Source organism: Saimiri boliviensis, chromosome 7 (genome assembly GCF_048565385.1).
Source record: "Saimiri boliviensis isolate mSaiBol1 chromosome 7, mSaiBol1.pri, whole genome shotgun sequence".
Lineage (NCBI taxonomy): Eukaryota > Metazoa > Chordata > Mammalia > Primates > Cebidae > Saimiri > Saimiri boliviensis.
Genome location: NC_133455.1, coordinates 128,793,557 through 128,820,309, shown reverse-complemented (window position 1 = coordinate 128,820,309; position 26,753 = coordinate 128,793,557).

Below are 26,753 nucleotides of genomic sequence, written 5' to 3'. Positions count from 1 at the left end.
ATCCAAATCTTCGGACGTGTAATTTCACAGGGTGCACCGCCTCCCCCAGGCCCAATGTGACACTTCAATGACTTAACGAGAGCTTGACGGGATGGATGTCAACATGAAAAGACATTCGATTCCATCGGACCTGTCTTTGGCCCACTGTCTCTAAGGAGAATGTGCCTGGTTCAAATTCTCACTTTGCTTCTCACCTGAGAGATGTGACCTCAGTGGTCAATGGGAAATAAGCTGGTTTCAGTCACCAACCTCTCACTCATCACCAAGAAAATTTCCTTCAACCATACATGGATTGTGTTTTCAGGAGTGCTGGGCTTCATCCACAGTTGTGAGTAACATGCTAAAAGAGGAAAAAATATTTGCTGCTCAGGAATGGAGACAGAAATACAGACACACACACACAGACACACACACACACACACACACACACACACACGACACAAAAATCACCCAAACACAAGCCGCACACACAACTGCTCGTGTTCAGCAAAATACTTAGTGGTATGAGGTGGGCTTTGAACCCGTCCATGCTCCAAAGGAAGACACACCTTTTGCTATTTCACCCGTCTATTCTCGTAGGGAATGTGAATAATTCTTTCAGACATGGCTCATGATGACAGGGACCACTCTCATTTCACCCTCAGAGGCAGACAAGAGGACTGCAAAGGACTCAGGTGTCGTCCCTGCTGACTGAAGAGGACTCCCATTTCCCCTCGAACCGAAAGACACAGCAAAAGTAGCTTTCTCCTTGAAGAGCACACAACTTTTTCAAAATACACAGCTAATAAAGCACTTAAAGCGGGGACCGTTTTAGCTTTGTATGCTGAAAAACATGTCTAGCATTCAAAGCACGGACAGTTTTAGCTGTGTATTTTCAAAAAGTTGTCTCTACCTGCCATAGCTCATGAAGTCAAAACGAGTGAGCTGTGTCCCCTTGATTTGAGCATTCTTTTAGTAAGAAAGGATTAAGTTCAATTTGAATTTTGGAAAACTGCTTCTCATCTTGTCAATCAGCTGTCAGTTTTGTGTGTTAATTTCTAGGAGAGGTAATAGAGTCAATCCAAAACCAAAGGTGTATTCAAGTCCAGATTGACAAGTCAAACCAAGAAAGCAGGCACTGAGCTGGCAGAGGGATCTTTTCCCAGTGGGCGTTAAGGCCCACATAAATCCCTGTGAAGGAATCGGGAATCAGAGACAGAAAGGGACTCGCCTAAGGCTTGTCACATGAAAGTGCCTGGAAGACTGACTGGCAGAGGGCTGGAAATCAAATCCAAATCTTCGGACGTGTAATTTCACAGGGTGCACCGCCTCCCCCAGGCCCAATGTGACACTTCAATGGCTTAACGAGGGCTTGACGGGATGGATGTCAACATGAAAAGACATTCGATTCCATCGGACCTTTCTTTGGCCCATTGTCTCTAAGGAGAATGTGCCTGGTTCAAATTCCCACTTTGCTTCTCACCTGAGAGATGTGACCTCAGTTGTCAATGGGAAATGAGCTGGTTTCAGTCACCAACCTCTCACTCATCAACAAGAAAATTTCCTTCAACCATACATGGATTGTGTTTTCAGGAGTGCTGGGCTTCATCCACAGTTGTGAGTAACATGCTAAAAGAGGAAAAACGATTTGCTGCTCAGGAATGGAGACAGAAATACAGACACACACACACAGACACACACACACACACACACGCACATGACACAAAAATCACCCAAACACAGGCCGCACACACAACTGCTCGTGTTCAGCAAAATACTTAGTGGTATGAGGTGGGCTTTGAACCCGTCCATGCTCCAAAGGAAGACACACATTTTGCTATTTCACCCGTCTATTCTCGTAGGGAATGTGAATAATTCTTTCAGACATGGCTCATGATGACAGGGACCACTCACATTTCACCCTCAGAGGCAGACAAGAGGACTGCAAAGGACTCAGGTGTCGTCCCTGCTGACTGAAGAGGACTCCCATTTCCCCTCGAACCCAAAGACACAGCAAAAGTAGCTTTCTCTTTGAAGAGCACACAACTTTTTCAAAATACACTGCTAAAACGGTCCCCACTTTAGCTCTGTATCCTTAAAAACATGTCTAGCATTCAAAGCACGGACAGTTTTAGCTGTGTATTTTCAAAAAGTTGTCTCTACCTGCCATAGCTCATGAAGTCAAAACGAGTGAGTTGTGTCCCCTTGATTTGAGCATTCTTTTAGTAAGAAAGGATTAAGTTCAATTTGAATTTTGGAAAACTGCTTCTCATCTTGTCAATCAGCTCTCAGTTTTGTGTGTTAATTTCTAGGAGAGGTAATAGAGTCAATCCAAAACCAAAGGTGTATTCAAGTCCAGAGTGACAAGTCAAACCAAGAAAGCAGGCACTGAGCTGGCAGAGGGATCTTTTCCCAGTGGGCGTTAAGGCCCACATAAATCCCTGTGAAGGAATCGGGAATCAGAGACAGAAAGGGACTCGCCTAAGGCTTGTCACATGAAAGTGCCTGGCAGACTGACTGGCAGAGGGCTGGAAATCAAATCCAAATCTTCGGACGTGTAATTTCACAGGGTGCACCGCCTACCCCAGGCCCAATGTGACACTTCAATGGCTTAACGAGGGCTTGACGGGATTTATGTCAACATGAAAAGACATTCGATTCCATCGGACCTGTCTTTGGCCCATTGTCTCTAAGGAGAATGTGCCTGGTTCAAATTCTCACTTTGCTTCTCACCTGAGAGATGTGACCTCAGTGGTCAATGGGAAATGAGCTGGTTTCAGTCACCAACCTCTCACTCATCACCAAGAAAATTTCCTTCAACCATACATGGATTGTGTTTTCAGGAGTGCTGGGCTTCATCCACAGTTGTGAGTAACATGCTAAAAGAGGAAAAAAGGTTTGCTGCTCAGGAATGGAGACAGAAATACAGACACACACACAGAGACACACACACACACACACACACACACACACACACACACGACACAAAAATCACCCAAACACAGGCCGCACACACAACTGCTCGTGTTCAGCAAAATACTTAGTGGTATGAGGTGGGCTTTGAACCCGTCCATGCTCCAAAGGAAGACACACCTTTTGCTATTTCACCCGTCTATTCTCGTAGGGAATGTGAATAATTCTTTCAGACATGGCTCATGATGACAGGGACCACTCTCATTTCACCCTCAGAGGCAGACAAGAGGACTGCAAAGGACTCAGGTGTCGTCCCTGCTGACTGAAGAGGACTCCCATTTCCCCTCGAACCCAAAGACACAGCAAAAGTAGCTTTCTCCTTGAAGAGCACACAACTTTTTCAAAATACACAGCTAATAAAGCCCCTAAAGCGGGGACCGTTTTAGCTGTGTATTCTGAAAAACATGTCTAGCATTCAAACCACGGACAGTTTTAGCTGTGTATTTTCAAAAAGTTGTCTCTACCTGCCATAGCTCATGAAGTCAAAACGAGTGAGCTGTGTCCCCTTGATTTGAGCATTCTTTTCGGAAGAAAGGATTAAGTTCAATTTGAATTTTGGAAAACTGCTTCTCATCTTGTCAATCAGCTGTCAGTTTTGTGTGTTAATTTCTAGGAGAGGTAATAGAGTCAATCCAAAACCAAAGGTGTATTCAAGTCCAGATTGACAAGTCAAATTAAGAAAGCAGGCACTGAGCTGGCAGAGGGATCTTTTCCCAGTGGGCGTTAAGGCCCACATAAATCCCTGTGCAGGAATCGGGAATCAGAGACAGAAAGGGACTCGCCTAAGGCTTGTCACATGAAAGTGCCTGGCAGACTGACTGGCAGAGGGCTGGAAATCAAATCCAAATCTTCGGAGGTGTAATTTCACAGGGTGCACCGCCTCCCCCAGGCCAATGTGACACTTCAATGGCTTAACGAGGGCTTGACGGGATGGATGTCAACATGAAAAGACATTCGATTCCATCGGACCTGTCTTTGGCCCATTGTCTCTAAGGAGATGTGCCTGGTTCAAATTCTCACTTTGCTTCTCACCTGAGAGATGTGACCTCAGTGGTCAATGGGAAATGAGCTGGTTTCAGTCACCAACCTCTCATTCATCACCAAGAAAATTTCCTTCAACCATACATGGATTGTGTTTTCAGGAGTGCTGGGCTTCATCCACAGTTGTGAGTAACATGCTAAAAGAGGAAAAAAGATTTGCTGCTCAGGAATGGAGACAGAAATACAGACACACACACACAGACACACACACACACACACACACACACACACACACACACACACGACACAAAAATCACCCAAACACAGGCCGCACACACAACTGCTCGTGTTCAGCAAAATACTTAGTGGTATGAGCTGGGCTTTGAACCCGTCCATGCTCCAAAGGAAGACACACCTTTTGCTATTTCACCCGTCTATTCTCGTAGGGAATGTGAATAATTCTTTCAGACATGGCTCATGATGACAGGGACCACTCTCATTTCACCCTCAGAGGCAGACAAGAGGACTGCAAAGGACTCAGGTGTCGTCCCTGCTGACTGAAGAGGACTCCCATTTCCCCTCGAACCCAAAGACACAGCAAAAGTAGCTTTCTCTTTGAAGAGCACACAACTTTTTCAAAATACACAGCTAAAACGGTCCCCGCTTTAGCTGTGTATGCTGAAAAACATGTCTAGCATTCAAAGCACGGACAGTTTTAGCTCTGTATTTTCAGAAAGTTGTCTCTACCTGCCAAAGCTCATGAAGTCAAAACGAGTGAGCTGTGTCCCCTTGATTTGAGCATTCTTTTAGTAAGAAAGGATTAAGTTCAATTTGAATTTTGGAAAACTGCTTCTCATCTTGTCAATCAGCTGTCAGTTTTGTGTGTTAATTTCTAGGAGAGGTAATAGAGTCAATCCAAAACCAAAGGTGTATTCAAGTCCAGATTGACAAGTTAAACCAAGAAAGCAGGCACTGATCTGGCAGAGGGATCTTTTCCCATTGGGCATTAAGGCCCACATAAATCCCTGTGAAGGAATCGGGAATCAGAGACAGAAAGGGACTCGCCTAAGGCTTGTCACATGAAAGTGCCTGGCAGACTGACTGGCAGAGGGCTGGAAATCAAATCCAAATCTTCGGACGTGTAATTTCACAGGGGGCACCGCCTCCCCCAGGCCCAATGTGACACTTCAATGGCTTAACGAGGGCTTGACGGGATGGATGTCGACATGAAAAGACGTTCGATTCCATCGGACCTGTCTTTGGCCCATTGTCTCTAAGGAGAATGTGCCTGGTTCAAATTCTCACTTTGCTTCTCACTTGAGAGATGTGACCTCAGTGTTCAATGGCAAATGAGCTGGTTTCAGTCACCAACCTCTCACTCATCACCAAGAAAATTTCCTTCAACCATACATGGATTGTGTTTTCAGGAGTGCTGGGCTTCATCCACAGTTGTGAGTAACATGCTAAAAGAGGAAAAAAGATTTGCTGCTCAGGAATGGAGACAGAAATACAGACATACACACACAGACACACACACACACACACACACACACACACAGGACACAAAAATCACCCAAACACAGGCTGCACACACAACTGCTCGTGTTCAGCAAAATACTTAGTGGTATGAGGTGGGCTTTGAACCCGACCATGCTCCAAAGGAAGACACACCTTTTGCTATTTCACCCGTCTATTCTCGTAGGGAATGTGAATAATTCTTTCAGACATGGCTCATGATGACAGGGACCACTCTCATTTCACCCTCAGAGGCAGACAAGAGGACTGCAAAGGACTCAGGTGTCGTCCCTGCTGACTGAAGAGGACTCCCATTTCCCCTCGAACCCAAAGACACAGCAAAAGTAGCTTTCTCTTTGAAGAGCACACAACTTTTTCAAAATACACAGCTAAAACGGTCCCTGCTTTAAGTGCTAAAGCACTTAAAGCGAGGACCGTTTTAGCTGTGTATTCTGAAAAACATGTCTAGCATTCAAAGCACGGACAGTTTTAGCTGTGTATTTTCAAAAAGTTGTCTCTACCTGCCATAGCTCATGAAGTCAAAACGAGTGAGCTGTGTCCCCTTGATTTGAGCATTCTTTTAGTTAGAAAGGATTAAGTTCAATTTGAATTTTGGAAAACTGCTTCTCATCTTGTCAATCAGCTGTCAGTTTTGTGTGTTAATTTCTAGGAGAGGTAATAGAGTCAATCCAAAACCAAAGGTGTATTCAAGTCCAGATTGACAAGTCAAACCAAGAAAGCAGGCACTGAGCTGGCAGAGGGATCTTTTCCCAGTGGGCGTTAAGGCCCACATAAATCCCTGTGAAGGAATCGGGAATCAGAGACAGAAAGGGACTCGCCTAAGGCTTGTCACATGAAAGTGCCTGGCAGACTGACTGGCAGAGTGATGGAAATCAAATCCAAATCTTCGGACGTGTAATTTCACAGGGTGCACCGCCTCCCCCAGGCCCAATGTGACACTTCAATGGCTTAACGAGGGCTTGACGGGATGGATGTCAACATGAAAAGACATTCGATTCCATCGGACCAGTCTTTGGCCCATTGTCTCTAAGGAGAATGTGCCTGGTTCAAATTCTCACTTTGCTTCTCACCTGAGAGATGTGACCTCAGTGGTCAATGGGAAATGAGCTGGTTTCAGTCACCAACCTCTCACTCATCACCAAGAAAATTTCCTTCAACCATACATGGATTGTGTTTTCAGGAGTGCTGGGCTTCATCCACAGTTGTGAGTAACATGCTAAAAGAGGAAAAAAGATTTGCTGCTCAGGAATGGAGACAGAAACACAGACACACACACACAGACACACACACACACACACACACACACACACACATGACACAAAAATCACCCAAACACAGGCCGCACACACAAATGCTCGTGTTCAGCAAAATACTTAGTGGTATGAGGTGGGCTTTGAACCCGTCCATGCTCCAAAGGAAGACACAACTTTTGCTATTTCACCCGTCTATTCTCGTAGGGAATGTGAATAATTCTTTCAGACATGGCTCATGATGACAGGGAGCACTATCATTTCACCCTCAGAGGCAGACTAGAGGACTGCAGAGGACTCAGGTGTCGTCCCTGCTGACTGAAGAGGACTCCCATTTCCCCTCGAACCAAAAGACACAGCAAAATTAGCTTTCTCTTTGAAGAGCACACAACTTTTTCAAAATACACAGCTAAAACTGTCCCCGCTTTAAGTGCTAAAGCACTTAAAGCGGGCACCGTTTTAGCTGTGTATTCTGAAAAACATGTCTAGCATTCAAAGCACGGACAGTTTTAGCTGTGTATTTTCAAAAAGTTGTCTCTACCTGCCATAGCTCATGAAGTCAAAACGAGTGAGCTGTCTCCCCTTGATTTGAGCATTCTTTTAGTAAGAAAGGATTAAGTTCAATTTGAATTTTGGAAAGCTGCTTCTCATCTTGTCAATCAGCTGTCAGTTTTGTGTGTTAATTTCTAGGAGAGGTAATAGAGTCAATCCAAAACCAAAGGTGTATTCAAGTCCTGATTGACAAGTCAAACCAAGAAAGCAGGCACTGAGCTGGCAGAGGGATCTTTTCCCAGTGGGCGTTAAGGCCCACATAAATCCCTGTGAAGGGATCGGGAATCAGAGACAGAAAGGGACTCGCCTAAGGCTTGTCACATGAAATTGCCTGGCAGACTGACTGGTAGAGGGCTGGAAATCAAATCCAAATCTTCGGACGTGTAATTTCACAGGGTGCACCACCTCCCCCAGGCCCAATGTGACACTTCAATGGCTTAACGAGGGCTTGACGGGATGGATGTCAACATGAAAAGACATTCGATTCCATTGGATCTGTCTTTGGCCCATTGTCTCTAAGGAGAATGTGCCTGGTTCAAATTCTCACTTTGCTTCTCACCTGAGAGATGTGACCTCAGTGGTCAATGGGAAATGAGCTGGTTTCAGTCACCAAACTCTCACTCATCACCAAGAAAATTTCCTTCAACCATACATGGATTGTGTTTTCAGGAGTGTTGGGCTTCATCCACAGTTGTGAGTAACATGCTAAAAGAGGAAAAAAGATTTGCTGCTCAGGAATGGAGACAGAAACACAGACACACACACACACAGACACACACACACACAGACACACACACACACACACACATGACACAAAAATCACCCAAACACAGGCCGCACACACAACTGCTCGTGTTCAGCAAAATACTTAGTGGTATGAGCTGGGCTTTGAACCCGTCCATGCTCCAAAGGAAGACACACCTTTTGCTATTTCACCCGTATATTCTCGTAGGGAATGTGAATTATTCTTTCAGACATGGCCCATGATGACAGGGACCACTCTCATTTTACACTCAGAGGCAGACAAGAGGACTGCAAAGGACTCAGGTATCATCCCTGCTGACTGAAGAAGACTCCCATTTTCCCTCGAACCAAAAGACACAGCAAAATTAGCTTTCTCTTTGAAGAGCACACAACTTTTTCAAAATACACAGCTAAAACGGACCCCGCTTTAAGTGCTTTAGCACTTTAAGCGGGGACCGTTTTTGCTGTGTATTCTGAAAAACATGTCTGGCATTCAAAGCACGGACAGATTTAGCTGTGTATTTTCAAAAAGTTGTCTCTACCTGCCATAGCTCATGAAGTCAAAACGAGTGAGCTGTGTCCCCTTGATTTGAGCATTCTTTTAGTAAGAAAGGATTAAGTTCAATTTGAATTTTGGAAAACTGCTTCTCATCTTGTCAATCAGCTGTCAGTTTTGTGTGTTAATTTCTAGGAGAGGTAATAGAGTCAATCCAAACCAAAGGTGTATTCAAGTCCAGATTGACAAGTCAAACCAAGAAAACAGGCACTGAGCTGGCAGAGGGATCTTTTCCCAGTGGGCGTTAAGGCCCACATAAATCCCTGTGAAGGAATCGGGAATCAGAGACAGAAAGGGACTTGCCTAAGGCTTGTCACATGAAAGTGCCTGGCAGACTGACTGGCAGAGGGCTGGAAATCAAATCCAAATCTTCGGACGTGTAATTTCACAGGGTGCACCGCCTCCCCCAGGCCCAATGTGACACTTCAATGGCTTAACGAGGGCTTGACGGGATGGATGTCAACATGAAAAGACATTCGATTCCATCGGACCTGTCTTTGGCCCATTGTCTCTAAGGAGAATGTGCCTGGTTCAAATTCTCACTTTGCTTCTCACCTGAGAGATGTGACCTCAGTGGTCAATGGGAAATGAGCTGGTTTCAGTCACCAACCTCTCACTCATCACCAAGAACATTTCTTTCAACCATACATGGATTGTGTTTTCAGGAGTGCTGGGCTTCATCCACAGTTGTGAGTAACATGCTAAAAGAGGAAAAAAGATTTGCTGCTCAGGAATGGAGACAGAAATACAGACACACACACAGACACACAGACACAAACACACACACACAAACACACACACACACACAAACATCACACAAAAATCACCCAAACACAGGCCGCACACACAACTGCTCGTGTTCAGCAAAATACTTAGTGGTATAAGGTGGGCTTTGAACCCGTCCATGCTCCAAAGGAAGACACACCTTTTGCTATTTCACCCGTCTATTCTCGTAGGGAATATGAATAATTGTTTAGGACATGGCTCATGATGACAGGGACCACTCTCATTTCACCCTCAGAGGCAGACAAGAGGACTGCAAAGGACTCAGGTGTCGTCCCTGCTGACTGAAGAGGACTCCCATTTCCCCTCGAACCCAAAGACACAGCAAAAGTAGCTTTCTCTTTGAAGAGCACACAAATTTTTCAAAATACACAGCTAAAACGGTCCTTGCTTTAAGTGCTAAAGCACTTAAAGCGGGGAACGTTTTAGCTGTGTATTCTGAAAAACATGTCTAGCATTCAAAGCACGGACAATTTTAGCTGTATATTTTCAGAAAGTTGTCTCTACCTGCCATAGCTCATGAAGTCAAAACGAGTGAGCTGTGTCCCCTTGATTTGAGCATTCTTTTAGTAAGAAAGGATTAAGTTCAATTTGAATTTTGGAAAACTGCTTCTCATCTTGTCAATCAGCTGTCAGTTTTGTGTGTTAATTTCTAGGAGAGGTAATAGAGTCAATCCAAAACCAAAGGTGTATTCAAGTCCAGATTGACAAGTCAAACCAAGAAAGCAGGCACTGAGCTGGCAGAGGGATCTTTTCCCAGTGGGCGTTAAGGCCCACATAAATCCCTGTGAAGGAATCGGGAATCAGAGACAGAAAGGGACTCGCCTAAGGCTTGTCACATGAAAGTGCCTGGCAGACTGACTGGCAGAGGGCTGGAAATCAAATCCAAATCTTCGGACGTGTAATTTCACAGGGTGCACCGCCTCCCCCAGGCCCAATGTGACACTTCAATGGCTTAACGAGGGCTTGACGGGATGGATGTCAACATGAAAAGACATTCGATTCCATCGGACCTGTCTTTGGCCCATTGTCTCCAAGGAGAATGTGCCTGATTCAAATTCTCACTTTGCTTCTCACCTGAGAGATGTGACCTCAGTGGTCAATGGGAAATGAGCTGGTTTCAGTCACCAACCTCTCACTCATCGCCAAGAAAACTTTCTTCAACCATACATGGATTGTGTTTTCAGGAGTGCTGGGCTTCATCCACAGTTGTGAGTAACATGCTAAAAGAGGAAAAAAGATTTGCTGCTCAGGAATGGAGACAGAAATACAGACACAGACACACACACACACACACACACACACACACACACATGACACAAAAATCACCCAAACACAGGCCGCACACACAACTGCTGGTGTTCAACAAAATACTAAGTGGTATGAGGTGGGCTTTGTACCCGTCCATGCTCCAAAGGAAGACACACCTTTTGCTATTTCACCCGTCTATTCTCGTAGGGAATGTGAATAATTCTTTAAGACATGGCTCATGATGACAGGGACCACTCTCATTTCACCCTCAGAGGCAGACAAGAGGACTGCAAAGGACTCAGGTGTCGTCCCTGCTGACTGAAGAGGTGCAGGGACGAGTGCTTTAGCACTTAAAGCGGGACCGTTTTAGCTGTGTATTCTGAAAAACATGTCTAGCATTCAAAGCACGGACAGTTTTAGCTGTGTATTTTCAAAAAGTTGTCTCTACCTGCCATAGCTCATGACGTCAAAACGAGTGAGCTGTGTCCCCTTGATTTGAGCATTCTTTTACTAAGAAAGGATTAAGTTCAATTTGAATTTTGGAAAACTGCTTCTCATCTTGTCAATCAGCTGTCAGTTTTGTGTGTTAATTTCTAGGAGAGGTAATAGAGTCAATCCAAAACCAAAGGTGTACTCAAGTCCAGATTGACAAGTCAAACCAAGAAAGCAGGCACTGAGCTGGCAGAGGGATCTTTTCCCAGTGGGCGTTAAGGCCCACATAAATCCCTGTGAATGAATCGGGAATCAGAGACAGAAAGGGACTCGCCTAAGGCTTGTCACATGAAAGTGCCTGGCAGACTGACTGGCAGAGGGCTGGAAATCAAATCCAAATCTTCGGACGTGTAATTTCACAGGGTGCACCGCCTCCCCCAGGCCCAATGTGACGCTTCAATGGCTTAACGAGGGCTTGACGGGATGGATGTCAACATGAAAAGACATTCGATTCCATCGGACCTGTCTTTGGCCCATTGTCTCTAAGGAGAATGTGCCTGGTTCAAATTCTCACTTTGCTTCTCACCTGAGAGATGTGACCTCAGTGGTCAATGTGAAATGAGCTGGTTTCAGTCACCAACCTCTCACTCATCACCAAGAAAATTTCCTTCAACCATACATGGATTGTGTTTTCAGGAGTGCTTGGCTTCATCCACAGTTGTGAGTAACAGGCTAAAATAGGAAAAAAGATTTGCTGCTCAGGAATGGAGACAGAAAAACAGACACACACACAGAGACACACACACACACACACACACGACACAAAATTCACCCAAACACAGGCCGCACACACAACTGCTCGTGTTCAGCAAATTACTTAGTGGTATGAGGTGGGCTTTGAACCCGTCCATGCTCCAAAGGAAGACACACCTTTTGCTATTTCACCCGTCTATTCTCGTAGGGAATGTGAATAATTCTTTCAGACATGGCTCATGATGACAGGGACCACTCTCATTTAACCCTCAGAGGCAGACAAGAGGACTGCAAACGACTTAGGTGTCGTCCCTGCTGACTGAAAAGGACTCCCATTTCCCCTCGAACCCAAAGACACAGCAAAAGTAGCTTTCTCTTTGAAGAGCACACAACTTTTTCAAAATACACAGCTAAAACGGTCCCGCTTTAAGTGCTAAAGCAATTAAAACTGAAAAACATGTCTAACATTCAAAGCACGGACAGTTTTAGCTGTGTATTTTCAAAAAGTTGTCTCTACCTGCCATAGCTCATGAAGTCAAAACGAGTGAGCTGTGTCCCCTTGATTTGAGCATTCTTTTAGTAAGAAAGGATTAAGTTCAATTTGAATTTTGGAAAACTGCTTCTCATCTTGTCAGTCAGCTATCAGTTTTGTGTGTTAATTTCTAGGAGAGGTAATAGAGTCAATCCAAAACCAAAGGTGTAGTCAAGTCCAGATTGACAAGTCAAACCAAGAAAGCAGGCACTGAGCTGGCAGAGGGATCTTTTCCCAGTGGGCGTTAAGGCCCACATAAATCCCTGTGAAGGAATCGGGAATCAGAGACAGAAAGGGACTCGCCTAAGGCTTGTCACATGAAAGTGCCTGGCAGACTGACTGGCAGAGGGCTGGAAATCAAATCCAAATCTTCGGACGTGTAATTTCACAGGGGGCACCGCCTCCCCAGGCCCAATGTGACACTTCAATGGCTTAACGAGGGCTTGTCGGGATGGATGTCAACATGAAAAGACATTCGATTCCATCGGACCTGTCTTTGGCCCATTGTCTCTAAGGAGAATGTGCCTGGTTCAAATTCTTACTTTGCTTCTCACCTGAGAGATGTGACCTCAGTGGTCAATGGGAAATGAGCTGGTTTCAGTCACCAAACTCTCATTCATCACCAAGAAAATTTCCTTCAACCATACATGGATTGTGTTTTCAGGAGTGCTGGGCTTCATCCACAGTTGTGAGTAACATGCTAAAAGAGGAAAAAAGATTTGCTGCTCAGGAATTGAGACAGAAATACAGACACACACACACAGACACACACAGACACACACACACAAACACACACACACACACACACACGACACAAAAATCACCCAAACACAGGCCGCACACACAACTGCTCGTGTTCAGCAAAATACTTAGTGGTATGAGGTGGGCTTTGAACCCGTCCATGCTCCAAAGGAAGACCCAACTTTTGCTATTTCACCCGTCTATTCTCGTAGGGAATGTGAATAATTCTTTCAGACATGGCTCATGATGACAGGGACCACTCTCATTTCACCCTCAGAGGCAGACAAGAGGACTGCAAAGGACTCAGGTGTCGTCCCTGCTGACTGAAGAGGACTCCCATTTCGCCTCGAACCCAAAGACACAGCAAAAGTAGCTTTCTCTTTGAAGAGCACACAAATTTTTCAAAATACACAGCTAATAAAGCACTTAAAGCGGGGACCATTTTAGCTGTGTATTCTGAAAAACATGTCTAGCATTCAAAGCACGGACAGTTTTAGCTGTGTATTTTCAAAAAGTTGTCTCTACCTGCCATAGCTCGTGAAGTCAAAACGAGTGAGCTGTGTCCCCTTGATTTGAGCATTCTTTTAGTAAGAAAGGATTAAGTTCTATTTGAATTTTGGAAAACTGCTTCTCATCTTGTCAATCAGCTGTCAGTTTTGTGTGTTAATTTCTAGGAGAGGTAATAGAGTCAATCCAAAACCAAAGGTGTATTCAAGTCCAGATTGACAAGTCAAACCGAGAAAGCAGGCACTGAGCTGGCAGAGGGATCTTTTCCCAGTGGGCGTTAAGGCCCACCTAAATCCCTGTGAAGGAATCGGGAATCAGAGACAGAAAGGGACTCGCCTAAGGCTTGTCACCTGAAAGTGCCTGGCAGACTGACTGGCAGAGGGCTGGAAATCAAATCCAAATCTTCGGACGTGTAATTTCACAGGGTGCACCGCCTCCCCCAGGCCCAATGTGACACTTCAATGGCTTAACGAGGGCTTGACGGGATGGATGTCAACATGAAAAGACATTCGATTCCATCGGACCTGTCTTTGGCCCATTGTCTCTAAGGAGAATGTGCCTGGTTCACATTCTCACTTTGCTTCTCACCTGAGAGATGTGACCTCAGTGGTCAATGGGAAATGAGCTGGTTTCAGTCACCAACCTCTCACTCATCACCAAGAAAATTTCCTTCAACCATACATGGATTGTGTTCTCAGGAGTGCTGGGCTTCATCCACAGTTGTGAGTAACATGCTAAAAGAGGAAAAAAGATTTGCTGCTCAGGAATGGAGACAGAAATACAGACACACACACACAGACACACACACACACACACACAAACACAAACACACACACACACGGCACAAAAATCACCCAAACACAGGCCGCACACACAACTGCTCGTGTTCAGCAAAATACTTAGTGGTATGAGGTGGGCTTTGAACCCGTCCATGCTCCAAAGGAAGACACACCTTTTGCTATTTCACCCGTCTATTCTCGTAGGGAATGTGAATAATTCTTTCAGACATGGCTGATGATGACAGGGACCACCCTCATTTCACCCTCAGAGACAGACAAGAGGACTGCAAAGGACTCAGGTGTCGTCCCTGCTGACTGAAGAGGACTCCCATTTCCCCTCGAACCCAAAGACACAGCAAAAGTAGCTTTCTCTTTGAAGAGCACACAACTTTTTCAAAATACACAGCTAAAACGGTCCCGCTTTAAGTGCTAAAGCACTTAAAACTGAAAAACATGTCTAGCATTCAAAGCACGGACAGTTTTAGCTGTGTATTTTCAAAAAGTTGTCTCTACCTGCCATAGCTCATGAAGTCAAAACGAGTGAGCTGTGTCCCCTTGATTTGAGCATTCTTTTAGTAAGAAAGGATTAAGTTCAATTTGAATTTTGGAAAACTGCTTCTCATCTTGTCAATCAGCTGTCAGTTTTGTTTGTTAATTTCTAGGAGAGGTAATAGAGTCAATCCAAAACCAAAGGTGTATTCAAGTCCAGGGTGACAAGTCAAACCAAGAAAGCAGGCACTGAGCTGGCAGAGGGATCTTTTCCCAGTGGGCGTTAAGGCCCACATAAATCCCTGTGAAGGAATCGTGAATCAGAGATAGAAAGGGACCGCCTAAGGCTTGTCACATGAAAGTGCCTGGCAGACTGACTGGCAGAGGGCTGGAAATCAAATCCAAATCTTCGGACGTATAATTTCACAGGGTGCACCGCCTCCCCCAGGCCCAATGTGACACTTCAATGGCTTAACGATGGCTTGACGGGATGGATGTCAACATGAAAAGACATTCGATTCCATCGGACCTGTCTTTGGCCCATTGTCTCTAAGGAGAATGTGCCTGGTTCAAATTCTCACGTTGCTTCTCACCTGAGAGATGTGACCTCAGTGGTCAATGGGAAATGAGCTGGTTTCAGTCACCAACCTCTCACTCATCACCAAGAAAATTTCCTTCAACCATACATGGATTGTGTTTTCAGGAGTGCTGGGCTTCATCCACAGTTGTGAGTAACATGCTAAAAGAGGAAAAAAGATTTGCTGCTCAGGCATGGAGACAGAAATACAGACACACATACACAGACACACACACACACACACATGACACTAAAATCACCCAAACACAGGCCGCACACACAACTGCTCGTGTTCAGCAAAATACTTAGTGGTATGAGGTGGGCTTTGAACCCGTCCATGCTCCAAAGGAAGACACACCTTTTGCTATTTCACCCGTCTATTCTCGTAGGGAATGTGAATAATTCTTTCAGACATGTCTCATGATGACAGGGACCACTCTCATTTCACCCTCAGAGGCAGACAAGAGGACTGCAAATGACTCAGGTGTCGTCCCTGCTGACTGAAGAGGACTCTCATTTCCCCTCGAACCCAAAGACACAGCAAAAGTAGCTTTCTCTTTGAAGAGCACACAGCTGTTTCAAAATACACAGCTAAAACGGTCCCCGCTTTAGCTGTGCATTCTGAAAAACATGTCTAGCATTCGAAGCACGGACAGTTTTAGCTGTGTATTTTCAGAAAGTTGTCTCTACCTGCCATAGCTCATGAAGTCAAAACGAGTGAGCTGTGTCCCCTTGATTTGAGCATTCTTTTAGTAAGAAAGGATTAAGTTCAATTTGAATTTTGGAAAACTGCTTCTCATCTTGTCAATCAGCTGTCAGTTTTGTGTGTTAATTTCTAGGAGAGGTAATAGAGTCAATCCAAAACCAAAGGTGTATTCAAGTCCAGATTGACAAGTCAAACCAAGAAAGCAGGCACTGAGCTGGCAGAGGGATCTTTTCCCAGTGGGCGTTAAGGCCCACATAAATCCCTGTGAAGGAATCGGGAATCAGAGACAGAAAGGGACTCGCCTAAGGCTTGTCACATGAAAGTGCCTGGCAGACTGACTGGCAGAGGGCTGGAAATCAAATCCAAATCTTCGGACGTGTAATTTCACAGGGTGTACCGCCTCCCCCAGGCCCAATGTGACACTTCAATGGCTTAACGAGGGCTTGACGGGATGGATGTCAACATGAAAAGACATTCGATTCCATCGGAACGGTCTTTGGCCCATTGTCTCCAAGGAGAATGTGCCTGATTCAAATTCTCACTTTGCTTCTCACCTGAGAGATATGACCTCAGTGGTCAATGGGAAATGAGCTGGTTTCAGTCACCAACCACTCACTCATCGCCAAGAAAATTTACTTCAACCATACATGGATTGTGTTTTCAGGAGTGCTGGGCTTCATCCACAGTTGTGAGTGACATGCTAAAAGAGGAAAAAAGATTTGCTGCTCAGGAATGGAGACAGAAATACAGACACAGACACACACACACACACACACACACACACACACACACACATGACACAAAAATCACCCAAACACAGGCCGCACACACAACTGCTGGTGTTCAGCAAAATACTTAGTGGTATGAGGTGGGCTTTGAACCCGTCCATGCTCCAAAGGAAGACACACGTTTTGCTATTTCACCCGTCTATTCTCGTAGGGAATGTGAATAATTCTTTAAGACATGGCTCATGATGACAGGGACCACTCTCATTTAACCCTCAGAGGCAGACAAGAGGACTGCAAAGGACTCAGGTGTCGTCCCTGCTGACTGAAGAGGACTCCCATTTCCCCTCGAACCCAAAGACACAGCAAAAGTAGCTTTCTCTTTGAAGAGCACACAACTGTTTCAAAATACACAGCTAAAACGGTCCCCGCTTTAGCTGTGTATTCTGAAAAACATGTCTAGCATTCAAAGCACGGACAGTTTTAGCTGTGTATTTTCAGAAAGTTGTCTCTACCTGCCATAGCTCATGAAGTCAAAACGAGTGAGCTGTGTTCCCTTGATTTGAGCATTCTTTTAGTAAGAAAGGATTAAGTTCAATTTGAATTTTGGAAAACTGCTTCTCATCTTGTCAATCAGCTGTCAGTTTTGTGTGTTAATTTCTAGGAGAGGTAATAGAGTCAATCCAAAACCAAAGGTGTATTCAAGTCCAGATTGACAAGTCAAACCAAGAAAGCAGGCACTGAGCTGGCAGAGGGATCTTTTCCCAGTGGGCGTTAAGGCCCACATAAATCCCTGTGAAGGAATCGGGAATCAGAGACAGAAAGGGACTCGCCTAAGGCTTGTCACATGAAAGTGCCTGGCAGTCTGACTGGCAGAGGGCTGGAAATCAAATCCAAATCTTCGGACGTGTAATTCCACAGGGTGCACCGCCTCCCCCAGGCCCAATGTGACACTTCAATGGCTTAACGAGGGCTTGACGGGATGGATGTCAACATGAAAAGACATTCGATTCCATCGGACCTGTCTTTGGCCCATTGTCTCTAAAGAGAATGTGCCTGGTTCAAATTCTCACTTTGCTTCTCACCTGAGAGATGTGACCTCAGTGGTCAATGGGAAATGAGCTGGTTACAGTCACCAACCTCTCACTCATCACCAAGAAAATTTCCTTCAACCATACATGGATTGTGTTTTCAGGAGTGCTGGGCTTCATCCACAGTTGTGAGTAACATGCTAAAAGAGGAAAAAAGATTTGCTGCTCAGGAATGGAGACAGAAATACAGACACACACTCACAGACACACAGACACAAACACACACACACACACACACACACACACAAACATCACACAAAAATCCCCCAAACACAGGCCGCACACACAACTGCTCGTGTTCAGCAAAATACTTAGTGGTATGAGGTGGGCTTTGAACCCGTCCATGCTCCAAAGGAAGACACACCTTTTGCTATATCACCCGTCTATTCTCGTACGGAATGTGAATAATTCTTTAAGACATGGCTCATGATGACAGGGACCACTCTCATTTCACCCTCAGTGACAGACAAGAGGACTGCAAAGGACTCAGGTGTCATCCCTGCTGACTGAAGAGGACTCCCATTTCCCCTCGAACCCAAAAACACAGCAAAAGTAGCTTTCTCTTTGAAGAGCACACAACTTTTTCAAAAGACACAGCTAAAACGGTGCCCGCTTTAAGTGCTAAATCACTTATGCGTGGACCGTTTTAGCTGTGTATTCTGAAAAACATGTCTAGCATTCAAAGCACGGACAGTTTTAGCTGTGTATTTTCAAAAAGTTGTCTCTACCTGCCATAGCTCATGATGTTAAAACGAGTGAGCTGTGTCCCCTTGATTTGAGCATTCTTTTAGTAAGAAAGGATTAAGTTCAATTTGAATTTTGGAAAACTGCTTCTCATCTTGTCAATCAGCTGTCAGTTTTGTGTGTTAATTTCTAGGAGAGGTAATAGAGTCAATCCAAAACCAAAGGTGTATTCAAGTCCAGATTGACAAGTCAAACCAAGAAAGCAGGCACTGAGCTGGCAGAGGGATCTTTTCCCAGTGGGCGTTAAGGCCCACATAAATCCCTGTGAAGGAATCGGGAATCAGAGACAGAAAGGGACTCGCCTAAGGCTTGTCACATGAAAGTGCCTGGCAGACTGACTGGCAGAGGGCTGGAAATCAAATCCAAATCTTCGGTCGTGTAATTTCACAGGGTGCACCGCCTCCCCCAGGCCCAATGTGACACTTCAATGGCTTAACGAGGGCTTGACGGGATGGATGTCAACATGAAAAGACATTCGATACCATCGGAGTTGTCTTTGGCCCATTGTCTCTAAGGAGAATGTGCCTGGTTCAAATTCTCACTTTGCTTCTCACCTGAGAGATGCGACCTCAGTGGTCAATGGGAAATGAGCTGGTTTCAGTCACCAACCTCTCACTCATCACCAAGTAAATTTCCTTCAACCATACATGGATTGTGTTTTCAGGAGTGCTGGGCTTCATCCACAGTTGTGAGTAACATGCTAAAAGAGGAAAAAAGATTTGCTGCTCAGGAATGGAGACAGAAATACAGACACACACACACAGACAGACACACACTAACACACACACACACACACACACGACACAAAAATCACCCAAACACAGGCCGCACAAACAACTGCTCGTGTTCAGCAAAATACTTAGTGGTATGAGGTGGGCTTTGAACCCGTCCATGCTCCAAAGGAAGACACACCTTTTGCTATTTCACCCGTCTATTCTCGTACGGAATGTGAATAATTCTTTCAGACATGGCTCATGATGACAGGGACCACTCTCATTTCACCCTCAGAGGCAGACAAGAGGACTGCAAAGGACTCAGGAGTCGTCCCTGCTGACTGAAGAGGACTCCCATTTCCCCTCGAACCCAAAGACACAGCAAAAGTAGCTTTCTCTTTGAAGAGCACACAACTTTTTCAAAATACACAGCTAAAACGGTGCCCGCTTTAAGTGCTAAATCACTTATGCGGGGACCGTTTTAGCTGTGTATTCTGAAAAACATGTCTAGCATTCAAAGCACGGACAGTTTTAGCTGTGTATTTTCAAAAAGTTGTCTCTACCTGCCATAGCTCATGAAGTCAAAACGAGTGAGCTGTGTCCCCTTGATTTGAGCATTATTTTAGTAAGAAAAGATTAAGTTCAATTTTAATTTTTGAAAACTGCTTCTCATCTTGTCAATCAGCTGTCAGTTTTGTGTGTTAATTTCTAGGAGAGGTAATAGAGTCAATCCAAAACCAAAGGTGTATTCAAGTCCAGATTGACAAGTCAAACCAAGAAAGCACGCTCTGAGCTGGCAGAGGGATCTTTTCCCAGTGGGCGTTAAGGCCCACATAAATCCCTGTGAAGGAATCGGGAATCAGAGACAGAAAGGGACTCGCCTAAGGCTTGTCACATGAAAGTGCCTGGCAGACTGACTGGCAGAGGGCTGGAAATCAAATCCAAATCTTCGGCCGTGTAATTTCACAGGGTGTACCGCCTCCCCCAGGCCCAATGTGACACTTCAATGGCTTAACGAGGGCTTGACGGGATGGATGTCAACATGAAAAGACATTCGATTCCATCGGAGTTGTCTTTGGCCCATTGTCTCTAAGGAGAATGTGCGTGGTTCAAATTCTCACTTTGCTTCTCACCTGAGAGATGCGACCTCAGTGGTCAATGGGAAATGAGCTGGTTTCAGTCACCAACCTCTCACTCATCACCGAGAAAATTTCCTTCAACAATACATGGATTGTGTTTTCAGGAGTGCTGGGCTTCATCCACAGTCGTGAGTAACATGCTAAAAGAGGAAAAAAGATTTGCTGCTCAGGGATGGAGAGAGAAATACAAACACACACACACAGCCACACACACACACACACACACACACACACACACATGACACAAAAATCACCCAAACACAGGCCGCACACACAACTGCTCGTTTTCAGCAAAATACTTAGTGGTATGAGGTGAGCTTTGAACCCGTCCATGCTCCAAAGGAAGACACACCTTTTGCTATTTCACCCGTCTATTCTCGTAGGGAATGTGAATAATTCTTTAAGACATGGCTCATGATGACAGGGACCACTCTCATTTAACCCTCAGAGGCAGACAAGAGGACTGCAAAGGACTCAGGTGTCGTCCCTGCTGACTGAAGAGGACTCCCATTTCCCCTCGAACCCAAAGACACAGCAAAAGTAGCTTTCTCTTTGAAGAGCACACAACTGTTTCAAAATACACAGCTAAAACGGTCCCCGCTTTAGCTGTGTATTCTGAAAAACATGTCTAGCATTCAAAGCACGGACAGTTTTAGCTGTGTATTTTCAGAAAGTTGTCTCTACCTGCCATAGCTCATGAAGTCAAAACGAGTGAGCTGTGTCCCCTTGATTTGAGCATTCTTTTAGTAAGAAAGGATTAAGTTCAATTTGAATTTTGGAAAACTGCTTCTCATCTTGTCAATCAGCTGTCAGTTTTGTGTGTTAATTTCTAGGAGAGGTAATAGAGTCAATCCAAAACCAAAGGTGTATTCAAGTCCAGATTGACAAGTCAAACCAAGAAAGCAGGCACTGAGCTGGCAGAGGGATCTTTTCCCAGTGGGCGTTAAGGCCCACATAAATCCCTGTGAAGGAATCGGGAATCAGAGACAGAAAGGGACTCGCCTAAGGCTTGTCACATGAAAGTGCCTGGCAGTCTGACTGGCAGAGGGCTGGAAATCAAATCCAAATCTTCGGACGTGTAATTCCACAGGGTGCACCGCCTCCCCCAGGCCCAATGTGACACTTCAATGGCTTAACGAGGGCTTGACGGGATGGATGTCAACATGAAAAGACATTCGATTCCATCGGACCTGTCTTTGGCCCTTTGTCTCTAAGGAGAATGTGCCTGGTTCAAATTCTCACTTTGCTTCTCACCTGAGAGATGTGACCTCAGTGGTCAATGGGAAATGAGCTGGTTACAGTCACCAACCTCTCACTCATCACCAAGAAAATTTCCTTCAACCATACATGGATTGTGTTTTCAGGAGTGCTGGGCTTCATCCACAGTTGTGAGTAACATGCTAAAAGAGGAAAAAAGATTTGCTGCTCAGGAATGGACACAGAAATACAGACACACACTCACAGACACACAGACACAAACACACACACACACACACACACACAAACATCACACAAAAATCACCCAAACACAGGCCGCACACACAACTGCTCGTGTTCAGCAAAATACTTAGTGGTATGAGGTGGGCTTTGAACCCGTCCATGCTCCAAAGGAAGACACACCTTTTGCTATTTCACCCGTCTATTCTCGTACGGAATGTGAATAATTCTTTAAGACATGGCTCATGATGACAGGGACCACTCTCATTTCACCCTCAGAGACAGACAAGAGGACTGCAAAGGACTCAGGTGTCATCCCTGCTGACTGAAGAGGACTCCCATTTCCCCTCGAACCCAAAGACACAGCAAAAGTAGCTTTCTCTTTGAAGAGCACACAACTTTTTCAAAAGACACAGCTAAAACGGTGCCCGCTTTAAGTGCTAAATCACTTATGCGTGGACCGTTTTAGCTTTGTATTCTGAAAAACATGTCTAGCATTCAAAGCACGGACAGTTTTAGCTGTGTATTTTCAAAAAGTTGTCTCTACCTGCCATAGCTCATGATGTTAAAACGAGTGAGCTGTGTCCCCTTGATTTGAGCATTCTTTTAGTAAGAAAGGATTAAGTTCAATTTGAATTTTGGAAAACTGCTTCTCATTTTGTCAATCAGCTGTCAGTTTTGTGTGTTAATTTCTAGGAGAGGTAATAGAGTCAATCCAAAACCAAAGGTGTATTCAAGTCCAGATTGACAAGTCAAACCAAGAAAGCAGGCACTGAGCTGGCAGAGGGATCTTTTCCCAGTGGGCGTTAAGGCCCACATAAATCCCTGTGAAGGAATCGGGAATCAGAGACAGAAAGGGACTCGCCTAAGGCTTGTCACATGAAAGTGCCTGGCAGACTGACTGGCAGAGGGCTGGAAATCAAATCCAAATCTTCGGTCGTGTAATTTCACAGGGTGCACCGCCTCCCCCAGGCCCAATGTGACACTTCAATGGCTTAACGAGGGCTTGACGGGATGGATGTCAACATGAAAAGACATTCGATACCATCGGAGTTGTCTTTGGCCCATTGTCTCTAAGGAGAATGTGCCTGGTTCAAATTCTCACTTTGCTTCTCACCTGAGAGATGCGACCTCAGTGGTCAATGGGAAATGAGCTGGTTTCAGTCACCAACCTCTCACTCATCACCAAGTAAATTTCCTTCAACCATACATGGATTGTGTTTTCAGGAGTGCTGGGCTTCATCCACAGTTGTGAGTAACATGCTAAAAGAGGAAAAAAGATTTGCTGCTCAGGAATGGAGACAGAAATACAGACACACACACACAGACAGACACACACTAACACACACACACACACACACACACGACACAAAAATCACCCAAACACAGGCCGCACAAACAACTGCTCGTGTTCACCAAAATACTTAGTGGTATGAGGTGGGCTTTGAACCCGTCCATGCTCCAAAGGAAGACACACCTTTTGCTATTTCACCCGTCTATTCTCGTACGGAATGTGAATAATTCTTTCAGACATGGCTCATGATGACAGGGACCACTCTCATTTCACCCTCAGAGGCAGACAAGAGGACTGCAAAGGACTCAGGAGTCGTCCCTGCTGACTGAAGAGGACTCCCATTTCCCCTCGAACCCAAAGACACAGCAAAAGTAGCTTTCTCTTTGAAGAGCACACAACTTTTTCAAAATACACAGCTAAAACGGTGCCCACTTTAAGTGCTAAATCACTTATGCGGGGACCGTTTTAGCTGTGTATTCTGAAAAACATGTCTAGCATTCAAAGCACGGACAGTTTTAGCTGTGTATTTTCAAAAAGTTGTCTCTACCTGCCATAGCTCATGAAGTCAAAACGAGTGAGCTGTGTCCCCTTGATTTGAGCATTATTTTAGTAAGAAAAGATTAAGTTCAATTTGAATTTTTGAAAACTGCTTCTCATCTTGTCAATCAGCTGTCAGTTTTGTGTGTTAATTTCTAGGAGAGGTAATAGAGTCAATCCAAAACCAAAGGTGTATTCAAGTCCAGATTGACAAGTCAAACCAAGAAAGCACGCTCTGAGCTGGCAGAGGGATCTTTTCCCAGTGGGCGTTAAGGCCCACATAAATCCCTGTGAAGGAATCGGGAATCAGAGACAGAAAGGGACTCGCCTAAGGCTTGTCACATGAAAGTGCCTGGCAGACTGACTGGCAGAGGGCTGGAAATCAAATCCAAATCTTCGGCCGTGTAATTTCACAGGGTGTACCGCCTCCCCCAGGCCCAATGTGACACTTCAATGGCTTAACGAGGGCTTGACGGGATGGATGTCAACATGAAAAGACATTCGATTCCATCGGAGTTGTCTTTGGCCCATTGTCTCTAAGGAGAATGTGCGTGGTTCAAATTCTCACTTTGCTTCTCACCTGAGAGATGCGACCTCAGTGGTCAATGGGAAATGAGCTGGTTTCAGTCACCAACCTCTCACTCATCACCGAGAAAATTTCCTTCAACAATACATGGATTGTGTTTTCAGGAGTGCTGGGCTTCATCCACAGTCGTGAGTAACATGCTAAAAGAGGAAAAAAGATTTGCTGCTCAGGGATGGAGAGAGAAATACAAACACACACACACAGCCACACACACACACACACACACACACACACACACACACACACATGACACAAAAATCACCCAAACACAGGCCGCACACACAACTGCTCGTTTTCAGCAAAATACTAAGTGGTATGAGGTGAGCTTTGAACCCGTCCATGCTCCAAAGGAAGACACACCTTTTGCTATTTCACCCATCTATTCTCGTAGGGAATGTGAATAATTCTTTCAGACATGGCTCATGATGACAGGGACCACTCTCATTTCACCCTCAGAGGGAGACAGGAGGACTGCAAAGGACTCAGGTGTCGTCCCTGCTGACTGAAGAGGACTCACATTTCCCCTCGAACCCAAAGACACAGCAAAAGTAGCTTTCTCTTTGAAGAGCAAACAACTTTTACAAAATACACAGCTAAAACGGTCCCCGCTTTAAAGCACTTAAAGCGGGGACCGTTTTAGCTGTGTATTCTGAAAAACATGTCTAGCATTCAAAGCACGGACAGATTTAGCTGTGTATTTTCAAAAAGTTGTCTCTACCTGCCATAGCTCATGAAGTCAAAACGAGTGAGCTGTGTCCCCTTGATTTGAGCATTCTTTTAGTAAGAAAGGATTAAGTTCAATTTGAATTTTGGAAAACTGCTTCTCATCTTGTCAATCAGCTGTCAGTTTTGTGTGTTAATTTCTAGGAGAGGTAATAGAGTCAATCCAAAACCAAAGGTGTATTCAAGTCCAGATTGACAAGTCAAACCAAGAAAGCAGGCACTGAGCTGGCAGAGGGATCGTTTCCCAGTGGGCGTTAAGGCCCACATAAATCCCTGTGAAGGAATCGGGAATCAGAGACAGAAAGGGACTCGCCTAAGGCTTGTCACATGAAAGTGCCTGGCAGACTGACTGGCAGAGGGCTGGAAATCAAATCCAAATCTTCGGACGTGTAATTTCACAGGGTGCACCGCCTCCCCCAGGCCCAATGTGACACTTCAATGGCTTAACGAGGGCTTGACGGGATGGATGTCAACATGAAAAGACATTCGATTCCATCGGACCTGTCTTTGGCCCATTGTCTCTAAGGAGAATGTGCCTGGTTCAAATTCTCACTTTGCTTCTCACCTGAGAGATGTGACCTCAGTGGTCAATGGGAAATGAGCTGGTTTCAGTCACCAACCTCTCACTCATCACCAAGAAAATTTCCTTCAACCATACATGGATTGTGTTTTCAGGAGTGCTGGGCTTCATCCACAGTCGTGAGTAACATGCTAAAAGAGGAAAAAAGATTTGCTGCTCAGGAATGGAGACAGAAATACAGACACACACACACAGACACACACAAACACACACACATGACACAAAAATCACCCAAACACAGGCCGCACACACAACTGCTCGTGTTCAGCAAAATACTTAGTGGTATGAGGTGGGCTTTGAACCCGTCCATGCTCCAAAGGAAGACACACCTTTTGCTATTTCACCCGTCTATTCTCGTAGGGAATGTGAATAATTCTTTCAGACATGGCTCATGATGACAGGGACCACTCTCATTTCACCTTCAGAGGCAGACAAGAGGACTGCAGAGGACTCAGGTGTCGTCCGTGCTGACTGAAGAGGACTCCCATTTCCCCTCGAACCCAAAGACACAGCAAAAGTAGCTTTCTCTTGGAAGAGCACACAACTTTTTCAAAATACACAGCTAAAACGGTCCCCGCTTTAAGTGCTTTGGCACTTAAAGCTGGGACCGTTTTAGCTGTGTATTCTGAAAAACATGTCTAGCATTCAAAGCACGGACAGTTTTAGCTGTGTATTTTCAAAAAGTTGTCTCTACCTGCCATAGCTCATGAAGTCAAAACGAGTGAGCTGTGTCCCCTTGATTTGAGCATTCTTTTAGTAAGAAAGGATTAAGTTCAATTTGAATTTTGGAAAACTGCTTCTCAAATTGTCAATCAGCTGTCAGTTTTGTGTGTTAATTTCTAGGAGAGGTAATAGAGTCAATCCAAAACCAAAGGTGTATTCAAGTCCAGATTGACAAGTCAAACCAAGAAAGCAGGCACTGAGCTGGCAGAGGGATCTTTTCCCAGTGGGCGTTAAGGCCCACATAAATCCCTGTGAAGGAATCGGGAATCAGAGACAGAAAGGGACTCGCCTAAGGCTTGTCACATGAAAGTGCCTGGCAGACTGACTGGCAGAGGGCTGG